This window comes from Chrysochloris asiatica, unplaced genomic scaffold (genome assembly GCF_000296735.1).
Source record: "Chrysochloris asiatica unplaced genomic scaffold, ChrAsi1.0 scaffold00037, whole genome shotgun sequence".
Lineage (NCBI taxonomy): Eukaryota > Metazoa > Chordata > Mammalia > Afrosoricida > Chrysochloridae > Chrysochloris > Chrysochloris asiatica.
The window spans coordinates 7,190,898-7,212,042 of NW_006408555.1; positions in this window are offsets into that span (position 1 = coordinate 7,190,898).

The following is a 21,145-nucleotide window of genomic DNA, read 5'->3' on the forward strand; positions in this document are numbered from 1 at the left end:
TCCACTTAGTCTCAAACAATTCTAAACCTCTACAAACCTAAGGTTCTGGGGGTTGTGTAGAGAATAGCATAGCTCCTTATCATACAGCTGTGGGGTCCCAGGCCACCTCGAGCTTCAGGGGAGAGCATAGCTGAGACAATCAGGGGATTCAACAGCCATTGGATTCAGCGTGCGCTACACAAGAGGAAGGTAGAGGAACGTGACCCACCTCGTCACTGCTCCCCACCTAGCAGGGACAGAACAGCCTTCAGAGTTTTTCCTGGAGGAAGCAGCATCAACACTGAGGCTGGGTGATCAGAACGTATTGGACCTGTGGGAAGAACCATGAACCATGTCTGCCCTGGGCCAGTCCCTCACTGCCCTATGCACTCCCTCCTTCCCTTCTTCCATAGGGCTCAGACCTGCCTTGCCTGCCCACTCCCACCCCATTGCTCCTTCACTTGCCCACCTATCTCCTGCACTTCTAACTCTGTCTTGCCTTCTGACACACTGACCAACCCAAAGAGGGGCTGCATCTCTCACGGAAGGCACAAATGTACCGACACCATGCTGCCTTCCGCACCCAGGAGCTGTTGTAACTGCAGTAAACACCTTAGACATGTAGACTCAGTTGCCTCACTCAATGCTGACACCCCCATTTCCATGTTCTTGTGTCTCCACCGAGAAGCTCCACCAGCTCCCAGGGACTAGGTGAAGAGGAATAAAGGGCTTCTTGTCACTGGAAGGAAAGCCATAAATCATAACAGAAGTGTAAAGTCAGCTCTCATTTATCAGGGCAAACGGATGGGCACACTGGTGCAGACACTCAGCCTGGGCTTCTGTGGGGCCTCTGACTGCCAGAGCAGTGGGGAAGAATTGGGGCGAGGGGGGAACACGACAATGCAGCAGCCCTCTGCCAAGCTGTCCACAAACACAAGGCTTCTAAGCTTAGACGGATTAGAGGTTTACCCTCACCAATCACAGTAGTGCAAAAATCAGCACTGAGATGCCATTGGACAATTCAGATATTTAGGTTCTCCATGTAGTATTGATGAAGGGAGGAAGACATGCTCATACCCTGTTGGTGCAAATGTAAATTGTTGATGTGTCTTCAGCAGGCAATCTGGCTAAATGAAAGGTCCTCCAAAGTTTGGATCCAGCCATCCCACTTCTAAGACCCCATGATATAGGTCTACCTGCACAGGTGCCCAACTGCACAGCAAAGTTATGTGGAATCCTTTGAAATAGCTTGTTATGGAAATAAACTAAATGCTCGCCATTACAAGAATGGTTACATACATAATAGAATGTGATTACAGGCAATGGATATGTAACTGTGACCAAGAATGCAGAAGTTCTAATGTGTCCATGTGAAATCATCACTGACCTATACAGTTCACAGCAAAAGGAGAGATACAGAAGTGGGCACCATTTTCTTTAAAAATAAATATATGCATATGAATTTGCATGTATGTGTACACGTGTACATACATGCATCATATGCTTATATACGTAAGAATATTTTTGGAAGAAACTGGTAAAATATAGTTACACTGCTAATCAAAGGGTTGTTGTTATTGTTAAGTGTTGTTGAGTCTGTTCTAACTCACAGCTACCCTATACAGGGTTTCTGAAGCCTTAAATATTTGGGGGAACAGAAAGCCTCATTTTTCTCCCATAGTGCAGCTGGTGGGTTCAAACTGCTGACCCTGTGGTTCACAGTCTGGTGCTTACTCTATGAAGCCAAGGTGCTCTCAACCAAAAGGTGGAGAGTTTGAACTCAGCAGCCGTTTGTGGGAGAATGATGTGGCAGTCTACTTCGGTAAAGCTCAGACCTTGGGAACTGGGGGGTTGTTCTGTTCTGCCCTGTAGGGTTGCTGAGTCCAAATCCATTCAATGGCAGCAGGTTTGCTTTGTTTTATAACCCATCCCTTTGCCCTCACTTTGCCTATAGTTGGATTTGTTTTCCTCCTAAGCCTACAGGGATCCCCTGGGGGATCAGAAGAGGGTTTCCAGGTACCATTTGTCCAGTGGGATGTGGTAAGGAGGAAGATGATGAGGTGGGTCATCAAATCCTCAGTGAGCTGGACTGACGTGGTGGTTGTAGCAGTGGACTCACATATAATGGAGACTATGAAGATGGAGCAGGACCGGACTGTGTCTGCTCGGGTGTGCAGAGCATCTCTGTGACTCAGAACCTATTGGACAGCACCCAATAATGACAGCAGCATTCAGGAGTTAAGAGAGAAAGACCTCAGCCCTTTGTGGCTTCAGGGAAGCACCGTGGCTGAGGCCAAGCAAATCACTGCCTGCCGTGACCGGGCCTTCCTGCTTTGGAAAGACGTTGACATGTTGAATTTTATTTCAGCTTTCACAGCAAATCAGCAAAACAGGATCCTCGGGGGCAGGTTCACAATTTAACAAGCTTCTGATAAGTAAAAAGCAGGCTATAAAAAGCAGGTAGGGAGACATGCATACACATATCCATTAGACATGTGCATGTACAAGTACACATGTCATATTGTTGTTGCTGTTAAATGCCTTCCAGTCGGTTCTAACTCAAAGCTGGCTGTTTAGGGTTTCCAAGGCTTTTTAAATCTTTGCAGGAGCAGAAAGCCTCATCTCACTCCCTGGGGTGGCGGGTGGGCTAGAACTATTTGTGGTTTTCAGTCTAGTACTTATCCTAGAGAGCCCTGTGCTTCTATACATGCGTGTATATATTTGTATATATATTTTTGTTGTTGTTGTTGTTGTTGTTAAGTGCCATCGAGTCAGTTCCGAGCCATAGCAACCCTGTATAGGGTTTCCAAGGAGCAGCTGATGAGCTTAAACCACCAACCTTGCAGTTTAAACGGCTTTGTAGTCTGGCGCATTAACCCGCAGGGCCACACCAGGACTCCAAATCTATCTATCTATCTATCTATCTGTCTATCTGTCTATCTGTCTATCTGTCTATCTATCTATCTATCTATCTATCTATCTATCTATCTATCTATCTATCTATCTATCTATCTACCTATCTGTTAACTATATCAGTTGTTGTTAAGTGCCATCAAGTCAGTTCTGACTCACAGCGACCCTGTATAGGGTTTCGGAGGAACAGATGGAAGATTTGAACCACCGACCTTGTGGTTCACAGTCCAGGGCTGATCCACAGCGCCACACCAGGAGACCAAATTATATCAGTACTTATCTCTAAAACTGACTTTTTAATGCTTGTCACATTTTTCAGAATTTTCCAAGGCTTCTAGTTTTCTGTAATAAATAAAATATTATTTCCATATTCAGAAATCTCTATTTTCATAAAGATGATAAATGCGTTGAAGAACGTTTAAAAGCAAACTTCAGTTGAATTAAGACATGACCCTTTACTTGAGGTCAGGGACTTGGAGGTACACTGGGCTTGCCCAGGAGTCCTGCCCTTGCTTCTCTAGGATTTGCATTTGTTAACTGAGTTTGTTAATAACCCTGAGTTACCACTTCTATCCTCCATTAGGCGTTTCATCTTAGAACACATTGCTGTCAGCCTTCTCCTAGGTGACATATACAGTTATTGTCAACATGTCTACATGTCTACATTACAGTGAGGAAGGAGTGTAACTCAGCCTTTCTGTGTGCAGATCAGCCTCAAACACAGAATCCAGAACCTTGAGCCATTTGTCCTCTACTTGGGTTAGAAGTGGTAGTGTCCAAACAGAAGGCACAAAGAGATGGAGATCTGGGAGGAACTGACTGCTCTAGTCTCTTGTTGCTCAAAATGTGGCTTGAGGACCTGCCGCAGGAGCATCACCCAGGAGCATGTTAGAAATGCAAACTCTTAGACCCTACACCAGACCTACTGAATCCAAATCTTCATTTTAATTAGATCCCAGGACATTTATAGGAGCATTAACATTGAAGAACTGCTGGTGGCCCCAGTTTCTTCTGTTTGTACAGGCCCTTCATTCTAGACTTTCAAGCCATCCCTGCCTCCCAATAGGACCAATCACTCACCAGCAGCCAAGGAAACTCATTGTCCTGATCCCTGTCTCCCCTGAACTCCCCCTCTAGTTGGCCTTACTCACGCTCCCTCTAGGTGCCATTTTCCATGGACTCAGCTGCTAGCATGAGCTGGAAGGTACTCCATTCTCCCCTTGGCATGGGACCTGGAGGCAGGTTGTTTGAATCTTGAGAATGGAGAAGGACACAGGGTAAGAGGCCCTCACCAAATTCTGGCCCCTGGATGGAATTTCAAAAAGCAATCAGGCCTTGAGCACCCTCAGATTAACTAATATCTGGTTGGTAGGGAGTTCATCCTGGGGGCACACCAGGCCAGGTCTTCTGCCTACTGGGCCTTGAGTTGCATAACAAAGACCCTTTCCTGCTATGCTCTGGGAATCTGGGGTAAGGGTATGAGGGGGGTACAACTTGTTTTGCTACATATGTGGCGTTGGTAATCATTGGAGCTAACAAAATTAGGTAATAACTTGAACTTACCCTGCTCCACCTCAAGATGCAAATAACCTGCACCCCAATCCCAGAACTCAGGCCATCCATTTAGTGACAAGATGCCAAGTAAACATGGGTTAGGGTTATTACAATGTATACTAAAATTTTTTTTAAAAATTAATGCTGTTGTTTATCAGAAATTCAGATTTAGCTAGGTGTCCTATATTTTATCTGGCTATTCAGCCAGGATCTATGCAGAAACTTTTCAGTGTTCACAAGAACATAAGACTATTGGATTTGACCTTCCATCACTCACTCCCAATAGGGGACAAAGATTTTGTTGGCAGGTTCATCCATTGTACCATTCCTTCAATCTCATAAGTGGGTGGGAGTTATTATGGAAAAGGGCGAGGGAAGTCTGAACAAGGACAGTATTGTGAAATATTGTAATACAGAAGGCTATTTTAATATGTATACAGCTTTTTCAAAATGCCCTCCTTCTGGTTAGTCTTGGGATGTTTCATTTTCAGTACTGTAATCCAGGAGATATCAGACATTATTGATGTCCTAGTGTGGCACAGTAGGGTAAGCACTGGACTGCAAGTCAATTTGAACCACAAGGTCAGCGATTCAAACTCACCAACCACTCCTTGGAAACTCTATACAGGGTCACTATTAGTTGGCACCGACTCAACAGCACCTAACAACAACAACATCAGAAATTACTAAAGTATTCTCTAAGCTTTAACAAACCAGATCTCTTTCCTGATGCATCTTCCTGATGTTTCTCTTTGGACCTCAATGATGTTGTGGCAACACCCAGCGACAAAAGCATGATCCTCCCTCCTCTCTACGCCTCACTCTGCTACCTGCCTCCCAAAGTTACCTGGTTACCAAAAGTGCCTCTCTCCTCCAACCCAAGGCATTGGCTTTTCCCTCCCCCGGAGCTCTGTTCCTGTCAGTCTCATGCCATTGTTACATGTGTATTATGCCTCTCAACCGTTAGACTGTAAGCTCCCTGAGGGCAGGGGCCCCTGGCCTAGGGTCCTGCACATGGAAGGCCCTCCATAAATGTCTATGAATGAGTTCTGAGCCTAGAAAGGCTAACTGTTTGACTGGACACTACTAGACTGCATTTGGAACTGAAAATGAAATGACATTCCCTGTGCCCAGAACCCCCACCAGGGCTTACAGCTACACAAACTACCGACAACACTCTACCGTGCACTCTCCAAAGACTTTCTTTGGCCTCTGAATGTACTGATGCTTTTGAAACGGATGCAAGCCTTTCCGTTCCTGCTGGGCTCCATTTTATAATCCACTGCATTAATAAGAAAAAAAAAGACTCTCACATGCTCCACTTAGTCACTTTCTTACTACAAACTAGGAATGGCCCCCAGGAGGTGGGGCCTCCAACCTCTCAGGCAGGAGAGAAATAAAAACCTTTTCAAACTCCTTTCGACTTGTGGAAACCCAAGGTGGGAGTACTAGCAGTCATGGCCAGCTGTGAGGCCCCAAAACAGCTCAGAATTCGAGGCCTAGGGCACCGAAGCTTTTGTGAGTGTAGGTGGCCGTACACAGAAGACCCCACACCCATCTCTGCTTGAGGTTCCTGGTCCAGCTGAGGTCTCACAGCCCGCAGATCCTGGAAGGTGACCCGGGGTTCCCACAGCCAGTCTCTTCTCAACTCTCAGGCTCTTCAAATCCTAGAACCCATTGCTCCTAGGTTGCTGCCTTCTTCTTTCTGAGAAAGTGGCAAAAACATGGCTGCTCCCTCTAAGATCCACCCATCTCACTCTGTTCCAGGAGCTGACTTGTACTCACTATTCAAGCTTCATCTCTGTAGAGGATGTCACAGTTCTCTGCCTCACTCTGGGGCTGTTAACTATGATGCTCTCAGAGATGCAAGGGTCCCAGGGCCAGCCAATTATCATGCCCCTGGTCCCAGAAGTTAGCATGACTCAAGGTGGGCTGCACAGAGCCCTTCCTTGGCTATGATACAGAGATAGTACATAGCAGAGGCACTCTCCTTCTCATCGGGCCACTGAACTGGAAGAATGGGAATCGAGGGCTGTAAGCCAGACTAACTTGCAGAGAGAAGTCAAATAAAGAAGATGATGATAACGATGAGGAGAAATAGAAAGACATATATAAATCTTGTTGCCAAGGAGCTCTGAATTTCTTAGTTCTCCCCTTGATTTCGCAAAGTCACTCCACTACCCATTCCTCTTTTGATTAGGCTTAATTGAAATTGAGTTTTTATAATTTGCAACAAAGAGTCATGATGTATACACATTTTGACTTTCCATCCAATGGGATCGGCGCTAAAAGAAATGTGGACCCTCTCTTAATCATTTCAGGATAAGGGAAGAGTCAGAGCAGAAAAAAGAATTAATAAAATTGTAGAGTTAAAATAATCACTGTAGATTCTGTGTAGGGCTAGCTGAGAGCGGTTATCCTGGAAGATAAAATAAGTAAGAGCCTCAAGGAGAGGGACAACAGCTAACACTTTTCATTCCTCCTAGCCATGTCAGCCAGCTCCATACCCCTAGTCAAAGATGAGCAACAAAACGCAGACAAAACTTTGATTAAACTGGGTGTAATAACAGCATGCTGCCACATTGCCAATCCATCTCGCTGGGAGTCTTCCTCTATTTCTCTGGCCCTCCAATGGGCTCAAGCATGGCAACAATTGTGAGGTTGGCCATGGACTGGGCAGTGTTTCATTCTGTTGTGCATAAGGTTGTTATGAGTCGGTACCGACTTGATGGCACCTAACAACAACAACAATAACAGAATAGAGATGATATAATACAGCAGGAAGAATTGAGTACAAGGTGACTGTGATGGGTCAAATGAAAGCAGATGAGTAAACAGTCCAAGAAGAGAAGAGGAAAAGAATGAATTAAGGACTCACAGAGAAGTAGAGGGAAACAAGGAAGTGACTCCTGACCCTCCTGACCTCCTCATTACAGAAGCTCTACACTTTTACTTGTTAGGGGTTTTTTATGAAGAATGCTTTTTCTATATCAATTTACACACTCATAATTTTTCTTCTCTAACTTCTTGAAGTGCTGGTGTGACTTTCTAATACTGAACCAATCACACATACCTGGAATAAATTCCACTTGGCCATGGTTTGTTTATACTTCTTTTTATAATTTGATTCAATTTGCTAATATTTTGTTGAGGATATTCACATCTATGTTAATGAGAGATATTAGCTTGTAATTTTTCTTTCCTGATAGGTATTAGGTAATGAAGATCTCGTAGACTAAGTTAAGAAGAGTTCCATCTGCTTTTATGTTCCGGAAAAGAATTGAGAAGAATTGATATCATTTCTTCCTTAGGGAAACCATGTAGGCTTGGTGCTGTCTTTTTATAAGATTACAAATAATCAATTCAGTCTCTTTAGGAGATAAAGCTATATTCCAAATATCTATTTCTCTTTGTGTGAGTTTTAGTAATTTGTGTCTCTCCAGCAATTAGGTCAATTTCATCAAACTTATCAAATTTGTAGGTATAAGAGTTTTTCACTGTTGTTGTTTAAGTGCCTTGGAGTCATTTCCAGCTTGCAGCAACCAAATGAATGCAAAACCAAACCAAACAGTGCCCAGTCCTGTGCCATCCTCACGATTGATAAGTTGGGGCCCATTGTTGTCATCACTGTGTCTGTCTATCTCATTAAGAGTCATCCTCTTTTTCACTGATCCTCAATGTTACCAAGCATGTCCTTCTCCAGAGACTGGTGCTTCCTGATGACAAGTCCAAAGTATTAGAAACGAAGTCTTACCATCCATGCTTCTAAGGAGCATTCTGGTTGTACTTCTCCCGAGACAGATTAGTTGTTCTCCTGGAAGACTATGGAACTTTTAATATTCTTCATGAACACCATAATTCAAATGCATTGATTCTTCTACAGTGTTGCTTCTGCACTGTCCAACTTTCACACGCATATGAAAATACCATGACTTGGGTCAGACATATCCTAGTCCTCAAAGTGACATTTTTGCTCTTTAACATTTAAAAGAGGCCTTTGCAACAGCTGCAATATGTCTTTTGATTTCTTGACTGTGGATTCAAGCAAAATGAAGTATATGACAAGTCCAATCTTTTCTCCTTTTATCATGATGTTATTTATTGGTCCAGTTGTGAGCATTTTCATTTTCTTTACATTGAGGTGTAATTCATAAAGAAGGCTATAGTCTTTGATCTTCATCAGTATTTCAAAACTTTGCTTGCAGCAAGCAAGGTTGTGTGATCTGCATACTGCAGGTTGTTAACGAGTCTTCCTCCAGTCCTGATGCCACATTCTTCTTCATACAATCCAGTTTCTCAGATTATTTGCTTAACATACAGTTTAAGTATGATGAAAAGACACAATCCTGATGTACATCCTGATTTTAAACCATTAAGTATCCCCTTGTTCTATCTGAACAACTGCTTCTTGGTACAGAATATACAGAGTCCTCATGAGCCCAAGTAAGGATTCTGGAATACCCATTGTTCACAATATTTTCCACAATCTGTTATGGTTACACACAATTGAATACCTTTGCATAGTCAATAAAGCACAAGTAGACATCTTTCTGGTAATCTCTTCTTCCAGCCAAGCTCTGACTGACATCAGCAATGATATCCCTTATTCCTGTCATCTTCTGAATCTGCCTTGAGTTTCTGACAATTTCCTGTCAATATACTATTGCAACCATTTTTAAATTATCTTCAACAATTTTATTTGCATGTGACATTAATAATATTATTTGATGATTTCTGCATTCTGTTGGGTTACCTTTCTTTGGAATGGGCACAAATACAGATCTTTTCCAATTGGTTGACCAGGTTGCTGTCTTCCAAATTCCTTGACATAGATGAACGAACGCTTCCTGTATGATGTTCTTGATTCCTTCCATCCTCTTCTTGGGTCATTAAGGTCTAATGCCCCAAATGTGTTCTTGAGAGAAGGTCTCCAAATTGAGGTGGGTTATACTCATAGTGTTATTCTGGTTTTAATTTTCTTCAGCTTCAATCTGAAGCTGCATGAGAATAAATGATGGACTGTTCCACAGCCGACTACTGACCTTGTTTGGGCTGATGATATTGAGCTTTTCCGTGGTCTCTTTCCATAGATGTCATTGAATTAACTCCTTTGTATTCCATCTGGCAAGGTCCATGTGTATAGTCGCTATTTAGGTTGTTCATTGTTGTTGTTGTTGTTGTTAAGTGCCTTCGAGTCGGTTCCGACCCATAGCGACCCTGTACAGGGTTTCCGAGGGTGTAAATCCTTACGGGAGTAGAAAGCCTCATCTTTCTCCCGCAGAGCAGCTGGTAGTTTCGAACAGCTGACCTTAAGGTTCGCAGCCCGATTCGTAACCACTACGCTACCAGAGCTCATAGCTCATAGGTTGTTCATAGTATCCCTTTATTCTCATCTTAATGGAATCATTAGTAATACTTCTCTTATATTTCCAATATTGGTATTTTCTGTCTTCTTCCTTTCTTCCTCGTATATCCTGTCTAGGGAATCACCAATTTTATTGATCTTTTCAAGTAACCAGATTTTGTTTTCATACATTTTTCTCTATTGTTTCCTGTATCAATTTCATTGATTTCGACTCTAATTTTTACAATTTATTTTCTTCTGCTAGCTTTAAACTTGAATTGCTCTTCTTTTACTAGCTCCCTAAGATGGAAACTGAAGAGTATTGATTTTATATGCATTGGATGCTTTAAATTTCTCCCCAAACACCACAAATTTTGCTGTTATATTTTCATTTTCATTTCATTCAGTTTTTTCCCTCTTAAGACTGTTTTTTCATGCATTCTTTATAAGTGTGGTGTTCCATTTCCAAGTATTTAGGAAACTTCAACTACCTTTTTGTTATTGATTTATAGGTTCCTTCCCATTGGGATCTGAGAACATACTCGGTAGGAATCTGTTCTTTTAAATTTATTACGGTGTGTTTCATGGACCACAATGTGAGTGCTCCATGGAAGCTTGAGAAGAGCGTGTGCCCGCCTGTTGTTGGATGGAGTTGTCTATGAACAGGTAGATTCAGTTGGTTGAAAGCTCCATTCAGGTCAACTCTGTCCTTGCTGATTTTCAGCCTGCTTGATCTATCAGGTGTTAAAAGTGGGTGGGTGATCTCCATCTGCAAAAGTGGATTTTGCTATTTAGTCTTGCTGTTCTATCAGGTTTTTCCTTACATATTTTGACAGTCTGTTTGGAGGTGTGTAGGTCTTCAACATAATCTTTTTGGTATGCTTTATTCAATCCATAGCACCCTCTTTATAAATCCAGAGAGATCAGGCAATCCAGCTGATATGAAGTGAGAGGGGTCGCACAAGAACATCCAAAGTTGCAGATAGTATCCATTTGACCTAGCTTTCCTTGATGGCTTGATAATCAGAACTCAACTAGATGAAGATTTAAAGAAAAAGAGAGAGAGAGAGAGAGAACAAAACAAATTTTGATAAAGGAAACGAGGGTATATTGCTACAATTTGATGAACTTGATCTATACTTGTGGAGGTAGTAACTCTAAATACCAACACAGAGAGGGAAGGAGTCTTCACATCAAGTATCAATGCTATCCCCTCTGTCCCTCTGTACACAAGGTAAATAGGGACAGGCAACTTAGACGTTGTTGTTGTTATGTGCCATGGAGTGAGTTCCGACTCACAGCGACCCTGTACAGGGTTTCCGAGGCTGTAAATCTTTACAGGAGCAGAAAGCATCATCTTTCTCCCAAGGAACAGCTGGTAGCTTCAAACTGCTGACCTTGCGGTTTGCAGCCCGATTCGCAACCACTACGCATTGGCTACCTAAAATGATGGGGTGATAAAGGTATGAAGTGACTACCTTACATGGTTTCAAGGGGGAGCTTAGATTAATAGTGTGTGGGGAAAGAAAGATGAATAGTTTGCATCTTGTCTATATGAGTCTGGTTGAAAGAGATGGGGATAAGATTCCTATGATTCAATAGTGAGTAACTGTTATCATGACTAATTACGACTGTCATAATTATAAAGGTCGAAGTTTTGTAACAAAAACAGGGGAGTGGCTAATCTTACAGTCCAGAAACAAAGGATCTAGGGTCATCAAAGGCGAAGAACACAAGCAGAATGTGAGATCTTATCCAGAGAAGCAGCAACACTAGAGATGGAGGCAGAGATGGGGACATAGAGAGAGGGAGCGGCTGAGGACTCTAGATTCATGGGAAGAGAAGGCCTAAGAGATGGCGGCCAGGAAGCAGACTTGCAGAATGTGCCCTTTGGTGATGTAAAGTATTATATATGCCTGAGTGTTGAAAAAAAAAAAAAACGCTAAAATGAATAGAAACACTGGTAACTGAAGGCACATGGAGGGGATTATAATCATTGTAAAGAAACAAGGTGTATGATTTGTTGAATGTAAAACCGATGATCTACCCTGTAAACTTTCACTCCATCCACAATAAAAACCTTTAAATTAAAAAGAAAGACAGAGCAATCAGGTAAGAGCACTGGACTGCTAACTACCAGGTCAGTAGTTCAAATCTACCAGTCACCCTATACAGGGTTGCTATGAGTCAGAACCAACTCAACAGCAACTTAACAACAACAACAACAATTTGGAGTTCTGGCTTCTGATCCCAGCTTTGGATTCAGTCTCTGACTTTGAGCCAATGATAAACTATGATCTGGACCATGCAGATTACCCACCTGTTGATACTTCCTACATTGAACCTTATAAATCTGGGCTTTTTCACCCATGCTTCTGTACATGGTTGGCCATCTCCTGATGTCACATGATAGCACTGCCTGCCCACCAATGTTTCCGTTTTAGCAGCAGCCGTGTCTTAGAAGGTAAAGCAGTGTTTGTGCAACTACATGAATATTTTATTTCATTTTACTCTTATTAGGTTTGCAAAATGAGTGGCGAAAGAAAAATGAAAGTGCTGATAGCTAGGATGAGACGCATTGGTCTCATTAACTCAATACAATTGAGACAAAGATAGAAATCATTAGGCCTGTGGAAAGTGATAAGTCATTAGCCTCAATCAGATGCTCATTGACTTCAAGCTGGCCAACGTCCTGTTCTGTTATGAAGGGGAAGAACAAAATGAAGGAACATGTATGAAATGTATGAATCATCGAGGATGATGCCTAAAGGGCAAGGTGTCATTAGGAATGTCGGAACACTTTTCAGCCTTCTGGTAAAAGAAACCTCACGTAAGCTTGTTTAAGTTCTGGTCTTTGCCCAAGTTTTCTAGAGAACTTTAAGTACAAAGGTGAGGGAATGCTTAGGTTAACGCATAGCTTTTCCTCTCACGGAGTTGCTGCATATTTTACGTGCTAAAATATGGGACTGCAATACTGGTTTTCAGTCTGTTGCATTTAGATACATCTTGGTATTTCTTTAAGTATGACAGTACTGGATATAGTGTGGCACTGTAGGATAAGCACTGGGCCACAAGGTCATCTGAACCACAAGGTCCACAGTTCAAACTCACCAGCCGCTCACTCCTAGGAAACCCTGTGGGTTTCTATGAGTTGGTTGCTATGGGTTGCTATGGGTTGGAACTGATGCAACCGCACATAACAACAACAACAATGCCAGTTAAGTACAGAGAGACAGAAATAGGACAGAGACACATACAGAGGCAGTTTTTGTTAGCTGCAGGGGAATTGGCCCCCTACTCATGGTGACCCCCGGCACAATGGAACGTAATGTTGCCCAGTCCTGTGCCGTCTCCACAACTGATTGTGGAGTAGACCATTGTCATTTCTGGGTTTGCACTGACTATTCTTTAGCACTAGATCACCAGCCCATTCTTCTTAGTCCATCTTAGCCTGAAAGTTCCACTGAAACGGATTTCCTGTCACAGCAACACCAAGTCTCCCCTACAGACGGTTAGAGATTGTTGAGGCATCTTGGCTAGGAATCAAACCCAGGGCTCCCACATGGAAGGCCCCCAGATATACAGATAAAAATCGATATAAGTACTGAAGTGTCCTGGAAGTACTCTGGCCAGGAAAAGAATGCAGGTCTCCTGTATGAACAACAAGAAATCTACCATTGCAGCACTAATGTTCCTAGGAACATGTATGAAATGTATGGTGATGAGAAATTATACGGTGATGAGATACTTCAGCACCTTGATGTCCTCCATTCAGCATGAGTTCCATGAGGAAGGGTGTTTACATTTTTAAAAGAAGAAGATATGAAAAAATAAATTAATTAAATTAAAAAAGAAAAACAGAAGAAGATATGGAAGGGGCTACAGGAGGAACTAGTCACTAGAGAAGGGTATCATGCTTGGTAACTGGAGGGTCGGAGAAAAAAGAGGAAGACACCCCCAAGGAGATGGATTGGCACAGTGGTGGCGTCAATGGGCTCAAACTTAGCAACAATTGTGACGTTGGCCCAGGATGGGCAGTGTTTCCTTCCATTGTGTATAGGGTCACTAGGAGTCGGTATTGACTCAATGCCGCCTAATAACAACGACAAATAGGATAGGGGGAAGGGAGACATTGAAGCCCAATTCCCAGCCCTTCCACTGGGCTTGACCAGCTCCCTTTCTTCGGTGCACCCTGGGCAGCCAACACCCGACAGTCAGTGCACCTCGGGCAGCCACCACCTGACACTCAGTGGACGCTTGACCCCACGTGCTCTGCTTCTTAGCCCTCTATTCCCACCCCCTCTTCTAGTAAGGCCTGAGCCCTACTCCCCAGGATGCTCTGCTTTAAGCAGGACTGTGGCTCCAGCCACCTTGTGTGGAGAGATGCAAGTCTGGAAGACAAAGGGGTCCCAGGCTTTGGTCTGACACTCTCTCTGGTGGAACATCTGAGGACAGTGGTCCCTAGCCCCCCTTTTGGAAGTAAAATACTAGTACTAATGAAGCCATTTCAATACTTTCTGAAATAAATACTGAAAGCCCATAGTGTCATTGTTTCAATATTTCACACACGACATGAAAACCTTCTGGAAAATGCACAGTAGGCATTTTCCCATTTGCAAATTTCACATGCATGCTTTTGACTGTCTGTGAGAGCTCCTGGCGGCCCATGACATGTAGCAATTTGTAATTTTGCTAAGGCACTAATTTGAACCGCCCCCCAGTGTGAGCTGGTGTGGGGGGAATTAGTCATTTAGGCAGTGAATGAGCCAGCATCTGCATTTCAGTGTAAGTTTCTGGGTCCCTGTAGTGCTATTCACGAATTGGAGGGATTCTAGAAAACTTTGGGGAAAATACCAAGAGTCTTCGGCATATCCTGGGGAGACTCCTGGGGAGCAGGGCCACTCTGTATGATAAGCACTGGACTGTCCTTGGTTCGAGCCCACCAGCTGCTCTACTGGAGAAAGATAAGGATTTCTGCTCCAGCAAGGATGTCCAGCCTTGGAAACCCTATGTGGGGCCATGGAGATTCAGAACCAGTTTGATGGCACTGAGTCCTGGTGTGGTGCTGTGGGTTAATGCGCCAGACTGCAAAGCTGTTTGAACTGCAAGGGTTCAAGCTCACCAGCTGCTCCTCGGAAACCCTATACAGGGTTACTATGGGGTGGAGTCAACTCAACAGCACTTAACAACAACAACAACACTGCATGACTCAGTGCTAGTAGGAGTTACAATTCTAATATGTAAATTGAGTACTGCCTCTCTCAGTGCAGCTAGATCTCATTTACTTGGACTTTACCTGACTATCTGAGCCAGCTACGGGTACCCAGAGTGGTCAAAAGCAGACAGCCCACCCCTACTTCCAGTTCTGCCAGGGCAGTGGAGTGTAATGACACAGCATGAACTTGTTTGTACGGGGTAAACACTGGGGTATTGTTAAAACTCTTTTTCCCACCAGTGTTGAGTACCAGCAGACTTCCCATGCAGGCCGACATTGTTCATTTCCTGTCAGTATCCATTCCCCACTTCGTTCTTACTAACAGCCCCTCGATGTCCTCCCTGACAACAGTGGGTCCTGTTACCACGTTTATCTGATCCCGTATCACTGGACGCAGTCCGAGGAATACAGTTCTAGGTAAAGCAATGCAGAAGAAGTCATATGGGGAAACTTCTGGGAAATGTTTGCTTTCCCTGATGTAAGGGACCAATGTGGGTGACATCTCCCCCATCCTTTCTCCCCACCTGCACATGGCCTTGAAATCTAAAGCTATGCAGCCATCTTGTAACCATAAGTCAAGAGACAGCAGAGAAAGATAAGGAGAATGGCAGAAAACAGGCCCCGGCATTCTTCCACCAATGACTCAACCACGCTTCTTTGTGCAAGAAAAATAAAACCCTCTTCTCTGTACTCCATCCCAAGTAAGGATATGTTCTTGTGGATGAACAAACACAAACACACCATCCATAAAGACACACTCTTATAATATATGATCCTTTGTCAGGAGGAACCAGTCACTGGAAAAGAATATCATGTTTGGTAAGGTGGAGGGTCAGAGAATCAGAGGAAGACCCCCAGCGAGATGGATTGGCAAAGTGGCAGCATCAATGGGCTCAAGCATGGCAACAATTGTGAAGTTGGCCCAGGATCAGGCAGTGTTTAGTTCTGAGGTGCATAGGGTTGCTATAAGTAGGTACTGACTTGATGGCACCTAAGGAGCTCTGGTAGCGTAGTGGTTACGAATTGGGCTGTGAACTGCAAAGTCAACAGTTCGAAACTACCAGCGGTTCCGCAGGAGAAAGATGAGGTGGTCTGCTCCAGTAAAGATTTACAGCCTCAGAAACCCTGTGTAGGGTCACAATGAGTCGGAACCAACTCCACGGCACATAACAACAACAACAAAATAATGACTCTCCAGTCCCACATTCCATCATTGTAGAATTCTAAGTTTTTTTTGAGTGCTAAGCTTGGGGATTTACACCCTCGGAAACCCTGTACAGGGTCGCTATGGGTCGGACCCGACTCGATGGCACTTAACAACAACAACAACAAAGCTTGGGGAAGTGGAGCTTTTGTAAGAATCTTCTCTCTTACTTCTTTCACTGGGCATTCATTTCCCAGTGGAATAGACTTTTATCCAAGATGTGTCCTAATAGCTCCTGCTATCTGTCTTATCTTTTGACGTCCCATCTCAGCTACCAACGAACTATCTCAGGAAAGACGTAAATGCTAAGGAAAGACTAAGAAAAGGCTGTACGTGGTTTTCTGAATTACACTACAGAGAGTGTGTCAAGAACACAGGATGGCTGAAGGCCCAGGCCAGGAAACATAATGAAGCAGTATAAAGAAACTGAGGACAGTGGTCATTCCCATGAGAGCCTCCACATCGGACCTGGACTCTCAGCTACCAAAAGTCTTTTCCAGAAGATGGCCCTTCTGTCCAAAGGCTCAATTAAATGAGTAATTTCAAAGGAACATCTACCACTGGCGAGACCCTAGGAGAGGAACCAATAAAACCAAACTAGAGCCACTGCCGTGGAGCCAATTCTGACTCACAGTGTTGCTGAGACTGGAAATCTTTATGGGAGCAGACAGCTGAAGCAGGGAGCTGAAAGGGGATAGGAGAAGGCCCCTGGCCACAAGGAGCTCAGGCTCCATGATGCAGCATGTGCTCCTTTGACCAACAGGCTACAAAGTCTCCATTTTCATTTTTCATCCAGGTACAGCTATTACGGCTTCATCTTCCCTGGAGTTCCACATCTCTCTGGCTCTCTCTGTGTGCATAACCAAGCCAGATGCTGTTTACTGTACCTCACGCTGGGGGAGGGGAGGCAGGCTCTGCTCGTTAACTTACCATTCATCCTAAGCTCATGCCACTCGGCAGGCAGGATGCCCAGCCTGGATGTCAACTCTCTGCAAATAACAATTGAAACTGTCACTTGTCTTGATGAGCAGACTCTGGTGAAAGAAGGGTGTGACTGAGGGGGTGAAGTGTTAGTGAGCTAAGTTTTTTTTAACCAGTAACAGGAACAAAACATCTTTCTGGGGACAATGCATTTACTGTTATTTTTGGTATGCAGCACATACATTGCAAATAACACAGGAGTTGTTGTCAAGTGCTGTCGAGTCGGTTCTGGCCCATAGCGACCCTGTATAGGGTTTCCAAGGAACAGCTGGTGAGCTTGAACCGCCGATCTTGCACACAGGAGTGGAGATAAGCAATTGCTCAGTCTGAGGAAGAGAGGCAGAGCAGACAGTGTCCTGGACTTCACAGCAATACAGAGCTCCCGGGCACCCCATTCCTTTCCTTACTGTTTGTTGGGGGACAAGGCCCTGGTTTCCAACAGAAGAGCACGGTACTTATTTTTCTGGAATATTTGTATGCTTTAATGCAAGGCAGCGGGACTATAAAAAGACCCCAGTGTTTAAGCCTCAAGGCAAAGATGATAGGAATTTAAATGATCTATGACATTGTCCTCTAACACACTGAATGGTTCATTATTAAGCGAATAATGCAATTTATTAAGTGAAAAATGTCATTTCTAGTGTCTTCCCTTCGCTCCTGTACTATCCATCTCAGACCCCAACAATCTGCCAACTCGTGACCATGCTTTATATCCCAACATGAATGTCAAAATCTTAACGAAGCCTTCCCTGATTCCCCAAACAGTGTTAACACAACTTTACTCTGTGACCCTATCCATCGTGAGCTTGGCTCCACTGTGGCCCTTCTCAAGCTGTATTATAATGGTGGGCTATCTTTTTGCCTTCCCTCTTACACAGTGGGGTCTCAGAGACAGGCACTCAGCTTATTCTCCTGTAGTACCCCAGGGCCGAAGGCAGCTCCTGGCATACAGAATATGCTCCGTAAGTGTGTGCTGCGTGAGGAAAATTAAGAATGAAAGTGGGGAGGGCTGACGTAACTCAAAGAGCTGAAGAGTGCCTAGGGTAGAGCTCCAAATCCCATTGCCCAGCAGAGGGCAACACAGAGCTGAGGAGCAGAAACTACTGACAGGGAGGTCTGCCTCCCAGGAAGAGGGTTTTTCTGGAACCATGGTGCTGTAGGATCAGCACTGGACCCAAGAACCACAAGATTGGCAGTTTAAACCCATCAGCTGCTCTTGAGAAACCCTATACAGGGTCACTATGAGCTGGAACCAACTACAGGGCACTTACCCACAACAAGAATGCATCCCAGAATCCTGCCTGATTCTCCAGTCTGCTGGCCCACTCAGTGGATTTCAGACTTGCCAGCCCCACAATTGCATGATTGAAATAGATCATGTATTCTAATATATATAACTGATTCTGTGCCTTTAAAGAGCTGACTGATCTATTGATACAGACACCATGGGACCTGCTGTCAGATTGAGCGGTAATAAACACAGGCTTACTTACTAATGTGTAGTGAACAATTTCATGATTTTACCACATCAAAGATTCTGCTGCTAGGTCTGGCTGGAGTCTGCCTATCTCCCAACCTACAGCACCTTCCTACAGAATCAAAGTCTCTTCTCAAATATACAGGGATGGGGTGCCCCGTAAACAAGGTAAGCATGGGCTTACTTGTGCTTACTTCCTTATCTGCAGTGAACAGTTTCCCATGTGAAATTCTTCACTACAAGTTAGTAAATGAGCGCAGTGATCCCTTGCTTATCTTGCCCATGGGGTTATATACCCCTGGACACACAAATAACTTGTGTTTTGTGGGGCAGGGCCTCATCTAAAGTGTTCCCCCACCCCCCGCCCCAGAGAATGTCCCTCAGCTGATCTCCAGACTTGGGGACTCAGGAGGGAGAAAATGGACGAGGAGCAATCTGAAGTCTTCTCACAGTCAGCATTGTTGTTGTTGTTGTTGTTGTTGTTGTTAGGTGTCATCTAGTCATTTCCGACTCATAGTAACCAACCCTATGTACAACAGAATGAAACACTGTCCAATCCTGCAGCATGCTCAGAATTCTTTTTACTTTTGAACACATTGCTGCTACCACTGTATGAATTCATCTCGTTGGAGTCTTTCTACTGACTCTCCACTTTACCAAGCATGATGGCCTTCTCCAGGGACTGGTCCTTCCTGAGAACAAATCTGAAGTATAAGAGAAAAAGTCTCACCCTCCTGGCTTCTAAGGAGCAGTCTGGCTGTACTTCTTCCAACAAAGATTTGTTTGTTCTTCTGGAAATCCATGGTAATTTTAATTGTTCTCCAACACCATATTCAAATGAATCAATTCTTCCACAGTCTTCTTTATTCATTGTCCAACTTTCACATGCATATGAGGTGACTGAAAATATCATAGCTTGGGTCAACCATACCTTTGTCTTCAAACTGCTATCTTTGCTCTTAAACATTTTAAAGGGGTCTGTGTAACACATTTACCTAATGCCATACATCCTTCGATTTCTTGACTGCCTTTTCCATAAGTGTTGATTGTTGTTCCAAGCAAAATGAAGTCTTGACAACTTCAATCTTTTCTCCATTTATCATGATGTTATTTATTGGTCTACTGGTGAGGAAAGATCCATTGAGGTACAATCCATACTGAAGACCGTCATCCATGATCTTCATCAGTCAGGATTTTAAGGGGTTTTCACTTCCAGCAAACAAGATTGTTTTACATGCATATCAAAGGTTGTTAATGACTCTTCCTCAAATCCTGATGCGATATTCTTCCTCATATAGTACAGCTTCTCCTATTATTTGCTCTGCATACTGATTGACTAATTCTGCATTAGTAATGGGAAACCAGGAGTTTGGGGGAAGCTGAGGATTCCACTGGTCCTACTGCCCTAAGATAGGAGTTGAGGGGCAGGGACAAGAACCCCGAACACAAGATAGCCCAAGAGTCCCCAGACACAAAGACCTGACAGGGTGGGAACAGCTGTGTGTTGAAGGCAAGCCACATCTGTCCAGATTCTGCCACTCAGCTCTAAATGACATCCCTTTCCTTTTCAATTCATTCCCAATACCTCCCCATTGGAGTCCTGGTGTGGTGTCATAGGTTAATAAGCTGGACTGCAAAGTTGGTTTGAACCTCAAATTCAGCAGTTCAAACTCACCAGCCACTACTCAGAAACCCTCCACAGGCTTGCTATGGACCGGAACCAACTCGACAGCACTTAACAACAACAACTTCTCAATTGTCCCAATTTCCATCTAACCCAGCCAACCATCCCTCACTGAACAACTTCCCAGTGTAAATCAAAGATCAATTTGCTTGGAACAAAGAAGCAAAATAGAAACGTTCCCATCTGAACTCGTAACATACATTCACAACTTTTCATGATGCAAAGCCCATGTACCCTCTGAAGGTTAAGCACTGAGCTGCTAAGTGAAAGGTCAGCAACTCAAAACCACCAGCAACTCCACATAAGAAAAGCTCTGGCATCTACAGGGTAAAGATTGTTCCTGTTGTGAAGTGCCATTGAGTCGGTTCCGACTCAGCAAGCCTGTATCGGGTTTCCCAGGAGTGGCTGGTGGGTTTGAACCACACTACCTTTCAGTGAACAATCCAGTGCTTATCCTATAGTGACACAACAGGACAGCCTAGGAAACCTATGTCCTGTCGGATCACTAAGAGTCAGAATCGACTCGACAGTACACAACAATTATATTCTTGCTACTGAAATGTTTCCCACAGACCAGCAACATCAACATCACTCAGTAGGTTTTAAATGTAGACTCTTATTCCCCATCCCAGACCTACTGACTCAGAACATCCATTTTTTTAATAAGATGCTAGGGATTCATAAGCCCATTAGCTTTGAGAAGCACACCACATCAACAACAACCGGAGCCCTGCCCACACCACCAGAGCCCTGCCCACATCACCAGAGCCCTGCCCACATCACCAGAGCCCTGC